Consider the following 17,891-nt stretch of genomic DNA (forward strand, 5'->3'; position numbering starts at 1 on the left):
CCACTTGAAAAAAAAAAAAAAAGAATAAAAATAAACTACATCCACTTGAATGTTATGGGTTTTTAAGATTAGTAATTGATTGAGAAATTGGAGTATATTTCTTAAACCTGATACTTGATGATTTGGCTGCATAACTAAAAATGGAAAAATGTTAGTAAAAACCCGCTACGGGTTAATATTTAAAATGAATGTATTATTGAAATAATTTATTTACAAAATGCAATATTGTACATTTTATGCAATTTTAACCCAGGCTACATAAATAATCAGACTTTCAAAGGAGTGCCATTTTCAAACCAGTTGACCAAATGAGGTGAAACAAGTGTCAATGGGAAGCTTATAAAAAATCGATTTTAACAAAGAAATCAAAACAAGAATCCAAAGAAAATGGAAAATTGACAAATGTGTAGGGCAATCAACTAAATAAAAATCTAAAAAAGTGTTTAGCCAAAATTTTAATAAAAAGGGTCCCCATTATTTGAAGTAAACACATCAATAATGGGGGGGTTGTGTTTTTACCACAACAATGGCGACACACGGGAGAAGAACCAGTTATCTCTCTTTGATATGAATGAGATTTTCCTAAAATTAAAGTAAAAATAATTAAAGAAGAGAGAATTATTTTTTGGAATGCTTGACTAGGTTCATTAATCTTAATAAAAACAAGAATCTAACTGTAATTTTTCTCAAAATTTCTCATAAATTAAAATATTTCAAAGTTCTATATCAGTCATTAATTAGTTGAACAGATAAAGCAGGGGTCACTTTACAACTTAGCTTTTAAAATATACTCATTTGTCACAGATAGAGCCACTGTTGTCATCAAACATCTATAGTCTCAACAGGGTTACCTTTTAATCATCAATGATTCGAAATCTCATCTCTTCAAGAATTATTGACCTAGAGATAAATCCATTTATATGTTTCTTTTTTCTTTTTCTTTTTTTAATTTTATTTTTTATTTTTTAAGTAAATCTTAAAAGCCATTGTCCTGGTATGGTATCCAGATAGTTGACAATGCCATTCACTGGTTAAAATTGGGATGAACAAGCTGGCTCGTGATGAGACCCCTTGTCTTATGATTGTTTTTAATCATAAGCCATTACCCTGGTTTGTTTAACAGCGTTGGTAATGTCAGCCTATTTTTCCCCTATGATCATGGTAAGTAGGCTCATGATGAGACCTCTTATTTTTTAAGTTTAAATATATTTCTGGATTATATTCTAGAAAAATAAGACTCTTTGGGATAGGGAGAATCATTGACTCCTTAAGAGTTAAGAATGACAATTTCATAGTTAAAGGTGCTTTGCTGTAAAGTGTCTTTACTTGGTTAAAAATAACTTTTCTTGGCTGATAATAGAACTCTGAAAGATCCTAATGAAATTTTGAAATCTCAAAATGATTACAATTTGATGAAAAAGAAATTTTTCAGATTTTATGATACTTTGCCAACTTCTCTTGATTGGTAATCTCTTCCTTAAGTATGTCTACCTTTACAATAAGAAAATCAAACTTCACTAAGAGATTTAAGAAAAAGCTAATAGGTGACTATTAACAATTTTTCTCCACGTATCCTGACCATTGTTAAGTAACAAATAGGCCTTCCACATAAATAATGGCAAAGTCACCAAAATCAATGCTGAAATCCAAAGGAAAAGAATTCTTATACTAAAATGAGAAAAGAAATCAGCAAACGAAATTAAAATGAAGAAATCTCTAAAAATGGAAAGGAAAATCCAAGTTTCACAAGATAAACTCAAACAAGAATGTTTATACCAATGTCTCAACAATTAGAAGAAAAAGAAAATAATCGTGTAATCAATATTTTTTATGTTGAAATTGGGTAAATCATACCTTGCAGGGTTGTAAGTGTTTCTGACTTTTTGAATAGCAGCGATGATAAAATTCAGCCACAATGAAAACCTTTCTGTCTTATATTATTCTTCTTGTTTCAAAACATCATCTTAATCATTTTTTAAATAACAGGAATGCTCAAAGAAACAAACTAAAGGTTCAAAAATTCCCTGGTGTAGCTATTTCGATGAAGACTATCGTTGCTTCTTGAAATTAAGCCAGGAGAAGAGTATGGACTTTGAAAATATGATCTGGCGGAGGATTGGAAGCTTCAAATGGAGAACTGCAAAACAGATTTTTTATATCAGAAAAACAAAACTGAAACTAAAGTAACGAATTAATGAAAGTGGGTATATGAATCTTACCATTGGATAATTGCTTTTGATCTTACCTGAAAGGTATCAGTTTCTCCAAACTAGCTAACTTCTTATTTTAATTAACATTAAAAACATGAAGAAGTCAAACTAACCAAAATCATATAACCCAAAATCATTATTTATTTTACTTACACTAGAGTAAGCAGTAAATGTAAAAATAGAATGCTTAGTGCTCAAGGGAGTTGAAATTAAAACAAATACATCAAAAATGAGAATGAGAATTTGCAGTAATGACTGTTTCTCAAAATATTATAAGTTTCATATAAATTCCATGATTTTATAAATTGTCCAGAATCGAGACCAAATCCAAGATAATAAAATTTAAATATGAAGATGGAGAGGTCTTGAATTCCATTTTTTAATTATGGAATTATATATTTAAAATTGAAATGTATGAGAAATCAAAATAGTTTAAATATGGTGCAAATTGGCCATTAACTGTTTTCTTACCATAGTGGTTACCCAAGCTCGCTTTTAAAATAACACATCACTGTATCGGATGATTCGCATCACATGTCTCTTCACCATGCTTGAATTTTAATTTGCAAGACTTCACTTTTGTTGATATGCCACATATCGATTAAATGTTAATGGCTCAAAGGCATGCATTGGAAGCTATCGCATCGGAGATTGCAATGGCAAATTGCCGATAAGAACATGTGCAATGAAATGAAGTGATCGCATCATTAAAGAAATATTATATCGGGGATCGGGGACAGTTATGTCACAAATTTCACATTGCACACTGTATCTTGCGATTTGTACTTTGGATATCGCACATCGCAGATTCAAAATAATGATATGGCCCTAAATAAAAATGCAAGGAAGCGATTGCGATATCGGCGATGTGATGGATGACATAACTAATCGGCGATCAGCAATCTTAAGCACTCGATGTAACACAATATGATTCCTGCGATGCTGATGTGCGATGAATGTCATGGCTAATTGGCGATCGCGATCAACAATCTTAAGCGCACAATGTAACAATTCTCAATACGCTGATATGCGATGAAGGGTGAACCCAATAATTTTATAATGAAAATTTAATAACATATCGGATCCAAGACATCGGCCCTTTAAAATTATTCTGCTACCATTATTGCAATTAAACGGACGCGATATTTTTTAAACTTGATTTGAATTTCATATCGGGTCCGGAATTATGTGGTCATCACAATATCGGTAAAGTCAATTATCAGAGATCGGCGATTCACGATAATGGAAATATACGTCAACTGCAAAGCTCTAATATGCGAAATGCGATATGGCATATGAGTAAGATAATACATCAGAGGTATTTTATAAACAATTTGTTATAAAAAAAAATGTTAAGAACTAATTCTGATGAAATCTTATGATGCGAATGGTCTTATGATATTCTTTGAAATTTCAATTGGGTTTTCTAAGTGAATAAAAGAAAAGTTAAAAAATGCTTAAATTCTAATGAATCAAAAGTAAAATTTCCCTGAACTTGTTGCAAATTTGAAATGGGTTTACTGCTTACTTCAAGTTTTTGAAAACAAATGAAAACCTGTAAATAAAACAGAACACAAATCAAAAATAAACTAAGGAAAAGATAAACTAATAAGAGATGAGGACGAACTTGTAAATGCGTACCTGAAAGGAAATTGTCTGCAGATTTTACCTCATAAATCTTCAAATTCTTCCTTTGATTTATCAAATTTTTTCCTTCGTTTAAAATCATCTCATTATTTATTCTAAATCTAAGTGTGCAATCAGCCTAAATAAAATATGTTTATTCATGTCCAGGGAATATAAAATTTACTAGAAATAAATATGAAACTATGCTTCCCTTTTGAAGTGCTACAACAATTTATTACCTCTGCTTATTCTGAATAACTTGAGAAGAATCTGTATTTTTATAGCGACTATTTAATAACGCCTTTAGTAAATAAATATGATGCGTATGGTAGCATCAAATAATCAACTAAAGATCAGAATGGGATAGAGCCACTAATTGTGGAAAAATATCAAAACAGATTTGAATGTGTGCACTCAACAAAATGGACATCCTGAAGGTCAGCTTTGCAAATTTCAAGGAAAATAATATGAACTTCATATGATTACCGTGAAAGGTTAGATTGAATAATAATGATTGAATTAGAATTAAGCTTATGATAGACAGTCATACATTTCATGGGCTAATGGGATCATGAAGCTTTTATATCCTCAAATCCTTACCATATAACTTTCAAAAGAAAATCTTAGAAGGAAATCTAGAAATAAAGAAAAGTGGCTTTGAGGCGATTGATGCCAAGTGCAATCTTAATTGAATTTAATCAAGACATTATTCAAAATAGGCAGAGCAGAGATATTGTTGTAAGAAATTTAAAAAAGAAAGCAAGAATTAAAATTTTCTGATAGGGAAAAATGTTTTCACTGAACATGTATGAGAATGGCTGATTGCTTTGTTTTAATTTTTTAATCTACAAAACTGTTAAAAACAAATTAATTATACAAAAAAAAGTAACTAAATTAATTCTACTCCTATTCTAACCATATACATGAAAATGACTATGTATAGTCATATTTCCAGTGTAGCCATTTTCTCATTTTAATTGCTGCATGTATGTACAGTTCAAATGTTAGTAATAAAAATACAAATCTAATTAAACTAAGAAAATTAAATATGAAATCAGAATTTACAGTTAGTGTTAGCAAGTTGATTAAAATCTCATTCTCCTGAAATTTGCTTTCCAATTCAATATCAATTGGATCACAAAAATATGGATGGATTTTCATTAATGATTGGGAAACATTCAAAAGAGGAGATGACAGGCCGAATTGTGGATATGAGTTTTCAAATTCAAAGGCCTGGAAAAAATTGTTAGTGTTATGTACAAATGTTAAGCTATTAACAATCTCCTTTGAGAGAAAAATTTCCAAATATTTTTCAAATGAATTAATGAAAAATAGATGGAAATCTTTCAAATGAAATGGAAAATTAGTAACTGAATTGAATTGCTGGCCAGATTGCAAAAATACATTCTCTTGTTGACATTGCCTTTGAAAAAATAGAAGCTTTTGATGAAATATTAACATTGATTGAAATTGAAATATTAATATCTTTTGATGCTCATGATTATAATATGAAACTTCAATTTCCCAATCGGGCAATGCATCAATTGAGTGTTTGATAGTAAGGTGTTCAATATGTCAGCAAAAGTGTGAAAATTTTGCAAAATAAAATCAGAAAATAAATCTAAGTTTAAACAAAATAACTGTGAAAGAAAAACTAAAATGAAATCACTATTTGTACAACTAATGTTACAACACAATTGGGATTGTTTTGGAATAATTTCTCTTTCACAAGGATTGGCTAGAATTATGAAATTTGGGTAATTTCGAATTCCAACTTGTGAAATAGAAAGCGAATTATGATTATGAATAGGAATGGGAGTTTGATCCTCATATGAATCATAAATTGGAATGTTTTCTTGAATGGTGAAATCATGAAGATAATTTGCTACTCTAAAATGAGGATTAGTTGGGATAATTCCTAAATTGAAGCGTTCCTCATCCTCTGATGTTATTTCAATTTTATCATGGCGATTCTCTTGTGAAGAATAGAAATCAACATCTTCAATGTCAGAGTAATCATCATAAATGACCTCACAAGATTGTCTGGAATTCCCTTCGATTTCATCCAATATACCAAAACAAGGAGGAACAAAAATCTCATGTTCATTAGTGGCAAAAGAATGATCAATTATTGTTTCTTTATCTTGATAAAAATTTAATGGTAATTCATTTAAATCATCTTCTTTAATTTCTGAAATATCATTGATACCAAGAGGGGGAAAATTACTATCATTAAAAATATCAAGATAAAGGGAAAGATGTGAACCTGAAACAATGCATTTAAAACTGTCTCTGTTTGAGAGCTCTTGTGCATTATGCTCATTGTAAATTTCAGATTGCAAATCATTGCTTTGCATACTCATGCTTTCTTGAAGAAGGCTGCTTTGCTGCTGTGATTTCGGCATTTGCTCATCATGGAGAAATTCAGAAATTTGTACAGCAGTTTGCATTTTATTTACTTTGATTGCTGCTTGTACTTGCTGATTTGCAATTTGATTTTCCAAATTTACTTCAAAGTAGCTTTCAGATTTCAAGGTGGCTTTTTCTCCAAAATTGCTATTGTTGTCTTCTTGCATTTGAATGGAAATATTTTCCGAGCTTTGTGAAACCACTTCATCACCATTTATTTGCACATCCATATTGGAATTCTCATTTATATTAGAAGGGGATGGAACAAAGCTCGAATTAATTTCATATGGATTGGGAATGGTTGGAAGAGAACAAATATATTCAAACCAATCTAATGATTCTTCTTCCGTAGGTTTATCTTCGTCTTTAAATCTTAAGCAATTCAAATGAAATCAAATATTAAAATCATTAACAGACTCATTTTCAAACCTTCGTAGATATTCAATTTCTTCACTTACCTGTTCATAATCATAGCTGTCAAATTTACAAATGAAAATTGTAACAAATTGATCCCAGCTGTGGATTAAAGCAACTGGAAGAGTTCTACACCAGCTTCTGGTTTTTGCCGCAAATGTGAGAGTAAAAATTCTGCATAGGATGCCTTCATCAATTCCTTGAAAATCATAATTTGAAACATTTTGAATAAATTTAAAGACATGGTTAAAAGCAGAATAATTCTTCTTACCATTGAATTTTACCTGAGACAAGAGTCTTACCACTTCGGGTGGAGTGTTGGAAGATGCACGTCCATGGATGCAACTCCAAATTGGAAGCTTAAGAGGAGCCATCATGATTTAAACAAAATGTTAAAATTGAAAAGACTCCAATAGACAACAAGTCTCAGGCCCTCCTTCTAGCACCAAAAATGTTGATGCCTCGAAAATCGCTGCAACAACATTGGGGGATAACCACCCCGTCCGAACCTTAAAGCAGCTCCTTTTCCGTTTGGTGTGGTGGCTCCGACTAGTTTAACTAGGTTCAGTTACCTTCTCCCTATTGCTATTGGTTTATGATGCTTTTTTAACTACCAATAGACAGGGATATCAGATCACTTCTTCTTGCTGATCAGACAAGAGAATGACCCTTAAGCTGATTTGGGTTCAGCCAAGCCACAACTAAAGTTTTGCCTCTTTGAGAAGAGGACTTAAAAGAATGTAGAAATTACTCTAAATGCAAGCAAAAGAAACTAATCTAAATCTTATCTTAATTAGGCAGATATAGATCTAACCCAACTAAGAACAAGATAATTAAAATATTGGGATTTAAATATGTCTTGTTTATAATGAATATCAAGTTAATGAAGTAGTTCAATTAACTGATATTATGGTTGATTTTATGGTTACCAAAACACATCCTATTGAGACCTCTTAACTGAAATAATAAACCAACAACATTCAGGAAGTAGTTCACAAAAATGATATTATTTATCAAATCAGTAAATCCAATAATTGAATAATGACATGTGGAAATAGTTTACAACACATTACCATTCAATAAATTAGTTTTATAAGACAGATTTCTGAGTAAATAGTTACTCAGAAATCAGATTTTAATTCATAAGAACAGAGATACCTAATAACAATATTGAGACAAATTACTCACGTTGACAATAGTGCACAAACATGAATAAAATGAGACATTCATGTTACCATAAAAATGACATTGATATTTGAAACAGTAGTATTAGAAATACCAATTTATTGCATCTATTTCTCTGTCCTTGGTCTCCAACAGCACTTTACATTGCTTGAGCTTCTACTTTCAAAGCTAAAGCCACAATAGTGCAAATTTTGCCCTTCATGTATAATTCAAGATACAAAAGGAAAATCCTCAATAATCTCCAGATCTGAGATTTTCTCTCCTCCCTTCTACAACTTTAAATTCCAATTACAATAGTGCTTTTAGAAGTCTAAAATTGCAGAGGAGAGTATTATTACATTCTGCAATCTATTACTTATACTATTTGTGAAGGAATTCTTGAGAGGAAAGTTTGGTGAAGAGAAATCTGTCAAATCCAATTTTATTTGCTCAAAAATCTTGATCTTCAATTGCTGGAGCATTCTCATTGATTGAGATCCTTTTCTCCATATTTCTTCCACTGTTTTCCTGCAAAAGGAAATCAAAATAAATTAAGATGCAATTAAAATATCATTTCTGGCAATTAAATGAAACCCAATCAAATTCTATTTAAATAACTAATTAAAAATAAAATATAAGCTCTCTATTGATGTTTGGGGTGGTTTAATTGGCCAAATATATTATTAACCAATGGATCTGCAATTAGAAGAGGCTTTGGACAAATGAAAATGAAGAAAATAACTCAGAAAATTGATTTTGTTTTAAAATTCGGAGCTTGATCTTCTGCCTAATTTTTAACTCAATAAATGATTAAATCTGTTAGTGAAACCTCCTCAAAAATGATCTCCTTGATTTTTTCTTTCCAATGAGCCGTCCTGGCCCTCATTTGGCCAAGTATAACTCAATCTATGAGCCTCCAAAGTTGATGAATGAAATCTGGCATAAATCTGGAAATTCTGTTGCTGGGCTAAAAATATTGTAATTAAAAACTAATCCTAAATTAGTTTCTAATTAGTTCTAATTTAATTTCTAATATAAACTAAAGTAATTATTAATAAACTATTTATTAATTAATATATGACTAACTATTATAATTAACTAATTACAAACTATATAATATTAATCTAAATAATAATTACAATTTTATTTATTTAAATTAATTATATTATATAATTATATATATTAATTAATTTAAAAATTATTATTTAAATTAATAAATATTATTTACAATATTACATTATCCCTACACTATCTCACTTCATTTATTCACTCATCGTATGAGTGAGTTTTGAAATGGAAACAAATGTAATCGTTATAATATTTATGCCTTAATGCCCCTTTGGGTAATGGACCATGGTTAGACTTTTCACAATCAAAGCATCGGCGTATGGAGGGGTTATGTTAAACATGTTCCATATGAGAGCTCCAATGCGACGAGTTTTAAACTTTGTTTTATTGCATTTTGACTTATGTTTATCGGATCGGGACATGGCCATTGGGTATTTTTAAAATAATACAATACAAAATCCCCGATCCGATATCGACATCGTGGTATGGTGTAATGTCGGGGCTTTTTAAAATATGTTCCGAACAAAACTTCCGACCCGATCCTCCGATGTGATGAAAATTAATTTTATTTTATTATATTTTTTATTTTATTTTATATGTATTTTTTTATATATTAAATTTTAATTTAATTAAATTAGTTATATATTAATTTAATTAAATTAAATTAAGATTTAATATTATTTTTTATTTTGGTTTTATTTTAATGAATTTTAATTAAGTTGTGAAATTATTAAAACTACAGCCACTTGAAAAAAAAAAAAAAAAAAAGAATAAAAATAAACTACAGCCACTTGAATGTTATGGGTTTTAAGATTAGTAATTGATTTAGAAATTGGAGTATATTTCTTAAACCTGATACTTGATGATTTCGCTGCATAACTAAAAATGGAAAAATGTTAGTAAAAACCCGCTACGGGTTAATATTTAAAATGAATGTATTATTGAACCAATTTATTTACAAAATGCAATATTGTATATTTTATGCAATTTTAACCTAGGCTACATAAATAATCAAACTTTCAAAGGAGTGCCATTTTCAAACCAGTTGACCAAACGAGGCGAAACAAGCGTCAATGGGAAGCTTATAAAAAATCGATTTTAAAAAAGCAAGCAAAACAAGAATCCAAAGAAAATGAAAAATTGACAAATGCGTAGGGCAATCAACTAAATAAAAATCCACAAAGGTGTTTAGCCAAAATTTTAATAGAAAGGGTTCTCATTATTTGAAGTGAACACATCAATAATGGGGGGGTTGTGTTTTTACCACAACAGGTGGTTAACTTGTATCATGTAAGGGACCACAAGTAGTTAGCAATAATGTAATAAGCCCATGGTATTAGATAAATGGTATTGAGGGAACCATGGTAATGACCCATGGTATTTTATGTATGAGGCCTATATAGAGGCTAGAGACTTCCCATTGAGAGATCTAAAGGATTATTGTATGAACATGCATATGGCTTGTGGAGTGTTCTCCTTCCTTAAGGAATGAATGTATGGTGTTGCCCTACCTTAAGAGTTTGATCAATAAAGAGGCATTTCTATCTATTTCATATTATTTCTGGGTTTAATTCTATTATCATATATTTTCAGATCAGATCTATAACAAGATGATTCAGATGCCAGAATGCAACAAGTTCATCATGCAACAGCTCAGTGCACTGTGGACACCAAGAGTGTTCGAGACTAGTTGGAGGGACTCTGTGCTAAGATCACTGTGCTGACAGAGTGACTCGAGGGTGAGTCATGATGTTTCTGTTGGGCATGTAATCTCCCCCACAACATGTTGTAGGGCTCAATACCCAAGTTTTGGGTCAAATTTATTGTAAGACTCCGCGAATTGTGGGCGTGGAGTGCGAAGTATAGGTTGAGTCATAGGGTTGTCCACCCTAAGCGTTGTAATGTAACGTAATTTCATGTTGGCCTACCCATGGTCCACGGACCATGGAATTGTATAAATAGAGCGAGGCTCTAAGTGTAAAAGAGATATAGAAGTAGATAGAGAATCTAATGGAGGGGATTAGATAGTGAAGTGTAAAACAAGAGTCTAAGTGTTCTTGCATCATAGTAGTAGGAAGAGGTTCTGCAGCTGAGTGTGTAGAGGACCAGTAGCATCTGCAGTTGAGTGCATGCACCCCTGCAGCTGAGTGTGTAGAGGACTAGTAGCATCTGCAGTTGAGTGCATGCACCCCTGCAGCTGAGTGTGCAGGGCGAAGTCAAGTCTGTAACCAAGGAAGAAGAATAATATATAGAAGTTTATCTGAAATCCGTGTATCTATTGTAGTATACCTAGGGGGGGTAATATGGGGTACAGAAGGAGTTACCCAAGGGAATAATGTAATAATTGGATGAGCCATAGTAATAAATAAGGTGGTTAACTCGTATCATGTAAAAGACCATAAGTAGTTAGAAATAATGTAATAAGCCCATGGTATTAGATAGATGGTATTGAGGGAACCATGGTAAGACCCATGGTATTGTATGTATAAGGCCTATATAGAGGCTAGAGACTCCCCATTGAGAGATGTAAAGGATTATTTTATGAACCGACATATGGCTTATGGAGTATTCTCCTTCCTTAAGGAGTGAATGTATGGTGTTGCCATACCTTAAGGGTTTGATCAATAAAGAGGTATTTCTATCTATTACATACAACTTGTTATATATCTAACCAAAAAATATATGATAATATAAATAAACCCAAGAATAACAAGATCAAAATATAGATATAAATGCTTCTTTATTGATCAAACCCTTAAGGTAGGGCAATACCATACATTCACTCCTTAAGGAAAAAGAACACTCCACAAGCCATATGCATGTTCATACAATAATCCTTTACATCTCTCAATGAGGAGTCTCTAGCCTCTATATAGGCATCATACATACAATACCATGGGTCATTACCATGGTTCCCTCAATACCATCTATCTAATACCATGGGCTTATTACATTATTGCTAACTACTTGTGGTCCCTTACATGATACGGATTAACCACCTTATTAATTACTATGGCCCATCCCATTATTACATTATTCCCTTGGGTACCTCCCTCTGTACCCCATATTACCCTCCCTAGGTATACTACGCATCTGTATCTGCATTATGTCCTTACCTTCGTACTAGCATCTGCTGCATATGTTTATAGTCTCGCACCGTGGTCTAGCTCCTTGGGTCGCGGAGACTATGCTTCGGCCGATTAGTTAGGTAGCTAGCCCACCCTTATAGGGCTTCATGCAGCTATCGTTTACTTTGCCCAAGAACGGTTCTCATTTAGTTTGACTAGCTGGACCACACATCCGTCTGTGACCTCCTTAACCACGTACGGTCCCATCCAGTGCATTCTGAATTTTCTCGGAAATTTTTCAAACTTACTGTCATACAGCAACACTAAGTCATTTACCTTGAAAGTGTGAAACTTGATATGGCAGTCGTGCTAAGCCTTTTCACGCTACTTTTGTACCTGATGATGAAATCCGGCCAGAAATTGTTCTTCCTTGAGTTTTGCTAATTTCGCGAGCCTTTCTTTCAGAGCTTCGTGGTCCATCGTGACTGTGAGCACTGCTATTCACAGACTAGGTACAATGTATTCCATTTTCATGACAACTTCCGTGCCATAGACTAACCGAAAAGGTGTCTATCCCGTCAATTTCTTGCATGTTGTCCGGTAAGCCCATAATACGACAGGTACATGTAGGTCGCAGTCGTTTTGTTGCGCGTTACATACTTTGGTCTGCATAGTCTCCACTATTTTGTTGAATGCATCTAATGTCCCATTAGCTTGTGGGTGGTATAGTGTAATTTTCTAATGATACACTTGGAACTTTTCTGTGAACGTGTTGATAGTTTCATTCAGGAAATGTTTTCCGCAATCACTCATTAACATTTTCGGACAGCCAAATCGTGTCAACACATTTTTGAACAAAAACTTCGCAGCCGTAACGGCCGTGCAGTCTTTCACTGGCTACGCTTTCGCCCATTGTGTCAGGTACTCCGTCGCGGTGATGATGTAGTGCATGCCTGTCTTTCCCTGAGGTTTGATTGGTCCCACAAAGTTGATTGCACATTTCTCAAATGGTTGTAGTGTCATTTGTGGATTTAATGGCCTCTCATCCCTTCGTTATGGTTTTCCTGTCCTTTGACATATATCGCAGGCTTTACAGTGCGCTTTCAAATCCTAGTGCACGGTTGGCCACCATAACCCTGTGCAAAGAATCTTCTATGCGGTCACATGTCCTGCATAGTGTCCTCCTGCAGCACCCCCATTTTCTTCCGCGAGGATCTGGCCTCGTTCAAATTCAGATACATATCTTCGCAATATCTCATCATTGCCCATTTTGTATAGGTGTCCTGCAATGACAGAAAATTCCGCCGTGCGCACCACTAATTCCTTCTTCTGCTGGACTGAGTATTCCTTTTTTGCAGTTCCTGTTGTTAGAAAATGGAGTATATCTTCAAAGTTTCCATCTGTGACGTGTACTGCAAAGAGCTATGCATTAGGTAGTCCCACCTCCAAATTCGTTGGCTCTTTGCCCATCTCAATTCGTGACAAGTGATCTGGTCTTGCGTTTAAGCGTCCCGGCTTGACTATGACCTCAAAATCATACTCTTGAAATAGTAAGATCCATCGGCATATGTGCCCCCTCAATACAAGCTTATTCACCAGGTATTTTAACGCGGAATGGTCGATATACATCTTGAAATGCCCACCAAGTAAATAGTGTTGGTATTTTTGGAGCGCGTACACCATTGCCAATCCCTTCCGCTCGATGGTGGAATAGATCTTTTTTGCTTTGGACAATCTCTGACTTGCAAACACAATTGGGTGATCCACGCCCTTCGTGCCCTCCTATGTGAGTGCAGCTCCCAGTGCAATACACGACACATGAACAGGTACATGAAATTCCACATCCCATTTTGGAAGACCAGGATTAGAGCGGAGGCCAGTTTCCGCTTTAGGACATCCAAACTCTTCATGGAATCATCATTCCAGCAATATGTAACATCCTTTTTTAATAGCTTTTCCATCAGCACTTTTATTTGGGCATAAATTTTGATGAACTTCCTATAGTATCCAGTGTGCCCCAAAGTAGCGCGCAATTTTTTAACACTTCGTGGTGATTCCAAATTTATAATAACAACAATATTCACAGGGTCCACCATTAGTCCTTGTTTGCAGACCACATGTCCCAGCAAGTTTCCAAAAGGAATGATGAATGTACAATTCTTAAGGTTCAACGCAATCTGGTGTCGACGGCAAGTATCCAGCATCAATCGTAAGCTTGCTACATCGTGCTTAACTAATCCAAAGATAGTATAATCATCCAGATAGACCTCCAAGAACTTGTGGATGTATTCTTTTAACATAGCCATAACAATGCGCAAAAATATAGTTGGCGCATTCTTTAGTCCAAACAACATAACGGTGTATTTAAAGTAGCCCCATTATGTTGGAAAGGTCATTTTTCTTCTATCTTTCGATGCGATCTTGATCTGATGGTACCCTAAGAATCCATCCATGAATGAGTATGCTTCCTGACCACCAACCTGAATCTCTAGTCCTTCATCTATGAATGGTGTCAGGAACGTATTGTGTATACAAGCATCATTCAGCTTCTTGAGGTCTACACATATTCTGATTTTACCCTTCTATTTTTTCTCCTCTACTACCATAGGACTTACCTAGTCGGATTCTTCCACTAGTTCAATAATTCTGACTGCAAGTATTTTGTCTAATTCATAGTAGGACTTTTCTAAGGTTGTTGCTTAACTAACTTCGCGTCAAGTTTCAGGGTGATATTCATCATCCCTAAGTCACCAATGATCCCTTTTAAGTTTGTAATTTTGGTCGGGAACAAGTCTTTGTATTCGCGGAGTTACTTAGCAACCTTATCCATCGTGGCATCGTCCCAATAGTCCCCAAGCGTTGCATCCTTCGACTCTGCCTCTGTTGGAATATTTACTTGCTTTGTCTTTAGCGGCACGGTGACATTGGGGTCTTCGAGTGATGGTCCTCGAATCTTGCGATATCCTTCCATTTCCGAAATGTTAATATTTCATGGGTCCTCATCATCCTCCTCAACATTTACGTTGTAACACTCTAGCGCGCAACTCAATTGTGTCGCCCATTTTGGTTGAAGTACTTCCACTGGCTCCTCGGATATTTTGAAGATAATTGTTATTACTGCTAGTAGCGCATCATCAACCGTATTTGACCAATGATCTTCAAACGTGAAAGTTAACAGAAATCCCTCGTGCAAGATATCCCATTCACTCATACCATGGCAGAGCTCCATCTCAGTACACCAATTCATGGGTATGATAGAATAAACATACCCATTTAGGCTGTGGCTCTTCCTCGTAGACCTTGGTCAATTTCGCGAGGTGTGTGTGTGGATCATCTCGTCTGTCATATTTTTCTACTAGCCATATCTACAGTTTCCCAAATTGTAGATGCATCATTCTTCTGCATTCGCGCCAATCCTCGAAACTTCCTTGATGTGTACCCCACCATCGTGTGGGCGTTTCACATAGTACCCACTTAACAGCACCAAACCACTACTGTTCTAGTGCTGCACTTTCGAATTTGTTCAAGAATTCATCTACCACCGTCAACTCATCATACCTATGCAGATCCCTTGCTTCTATTCTTACACAGTGCAGTGACCTTATCATCATGTTGCAATTGAGTGTGGTTACTTCATAAAAATAACCGGTTCTGCCATCGTTCTACTTCTTCGTCCAAATATGAAGTGCAGGAGCTGTTGCGCTCCCACGAAATCCTACCATCTACTGTTAGATTCACCCAATCCTCTTCTCGCGTGGTTATCTTGTAAATAAAGTTGAGATCGTCATCAGTATCATCGTCATGCACTGGTTTAGTGTATTGCGCTCCTTCAACTAGATCTAGCAGTACTACTACGCATAGTGACTTGTTTTGAAAGATCATTTTTCAGTTCTTCAAATTTATTACTCCGTTCATATCAGTGGCCTAGTCTATTCCCAATAGTGTGGGATAGGGATTACAGTCATTGACAATCTTTATTACTTCAAAATCCTCACCCCTTATAACCTTCCCATGGGAAATATCTTCTATTGGTTCACCATTCATAACTGAATAGGAGACCATTGTAGCGTGGGTTTTCCCATGCATTCCCATGTTTGTTTTGGTAGTACATTCACGTCTGATCTGAGATCTAGGATTACCTGATCCATTTCATACTCGCTGATTTGCGCAGTCAACCTCATCCCTTCTTGTGCGCAAGGCATGCTTTCCAAGTTTTTAGACCACGCGCAGTTCTCCAGACCCCACGCACCTATTGATAAGTTCTTGCAGCTCTTTTACTGCCTTGCTGTCACGTAGTAGTTTCATGCATGTCTCCAGAAAGGTAGTGAGGATTAAAGGATCCATTCCTAGTTCTAGTTGATCCTTACTACCGAAAGTGGAGGCCTCCGCGAAGCTCTTCTTAGCTTCCATAAATGTCTCATTTTCACGTTCTAAATCAAATTCAGGTTCCTTTGTAGGAGCCTTGCGAACCCACGCACTTTCTTATGACTGCTTAACTTTATCCTCACCGGTGGTTGTATCGCTCCTGAGCATCATGTTTACATTCAGGTCCTCTTTGCATGGCTTAGACCTGATCATCTGCAAATTCTGAGTTGGAGGGGGCTAAAGTACCCCTTTTTCGTGCAGTCTTGCTATCAATGTGGGATAGTATTCAGCCTCATGATCAAACTGAGTATAGTACAAGCATGATGTCATTGTTGGGTTTGTAAAATCATGGGCATAGTGTCCTGGCCCTCCGCAATTGTAACAAATTAGTTGTTTGTGACCCCTTCCTAGTCCCATTCCACCTCGACCTCGACCGCACCCCTGAAATCCAGCACGTGTCATTCCTACATTTGGATTGAGAGCTCGCATTTTGGTTTGCACCCTGTAAGCAGGAGTCCGATCCATCATTAGTTCGTAGCTTCTGCAGGTATGTTCATCATGGCCTACTGACCTGTAGAAATTACAAAACAATTGTTGGGACGTCTGCGTATACTTCTACAATAGATGATAATTATATGTAGTGTGTTGAAAAGTGTGCAACAAGAAATGCTTGTTGAGAATGCAGCAAGATGATGGAGCTTAGTGGAAAGGAGTCGCCTTCACTAAATGGTCCCGCAGGCAAGTTTTGGCGCAAAGTCTATTTTTAGACTATGTCTATTTTTAGACATATGGATCATGGTCTATGAGTTGCAGGATGCTATTTATGGATGATTGGTCATGTTGGGAAAAATAGATGGACTTCTATTTTTGGATCATAGCAGGAGTGATCAGAGTCTATTTTTAGACTGCTAGTCAAAAATAGAAAAGTCAAATATTATTGTCTCATAATAATATTTAGACTATAAACTTTATCTTATCTTCTTGGAGCACTTCAGTTTGAGCTACAGATGTGGCACATGTCGCTGTCAGAAGGAAATGCACTTTCTTTGTGGGTCAGTTGAGTTATTGCATGAAGGACATCAATTAGAACTCATGTGCTTGAGTTCTGTGGAGTTGGATGAGCAGTTAATGGAGTTGTGTTCAGTTTGACTTAGTTGAACTAGTTGTATTTAGTCTAACTGGCCAATAGACTAAGTGATGAGTTGTGTGAATTAGCTATTAATTAATTCACTAATTATTAACTCATAATGCAACTGAAGAATACATCAGTTAACTCAGTGCATGTATAGTTCAATGGAGACAGGTGTTAGAGGTTGAGATTTCTATCAGTTGTGACTATAGTTGTGCATGAGACTTTGCACAATCAAAGGATTGAGTATGCCCATGAGAATTGCATATGCCCAGTGATATAGCCTGTGCTCACGGGATTTCCAGTGTGAGTGATTCTCCAAGGTAAATAGAACTTGGAACAAGTTTGGATTCATTCATTCTCTTGCAGGATTTTGCAGTGGAGGCAAGCAAGCAGCAGAGGAGATTTGGAGATTAGATCTGAGCTGTATTGTGTGTA

Source organism: Pinus tabuliformis, chromosome 1_2 (assembly GCF_031772625.1).
Source record: "Pinus tabuliformis cultivar Carrire ecotype Pingquan chromosome 1_2, CPIR1, whole genome shotgun sequence".
Lineage (NCBI taxonomy): Eukaryota > Viridiplantae > Streptophyta > Pinopsida > Pinales > Pinaceae > Pinus > Pinus tabuliformis.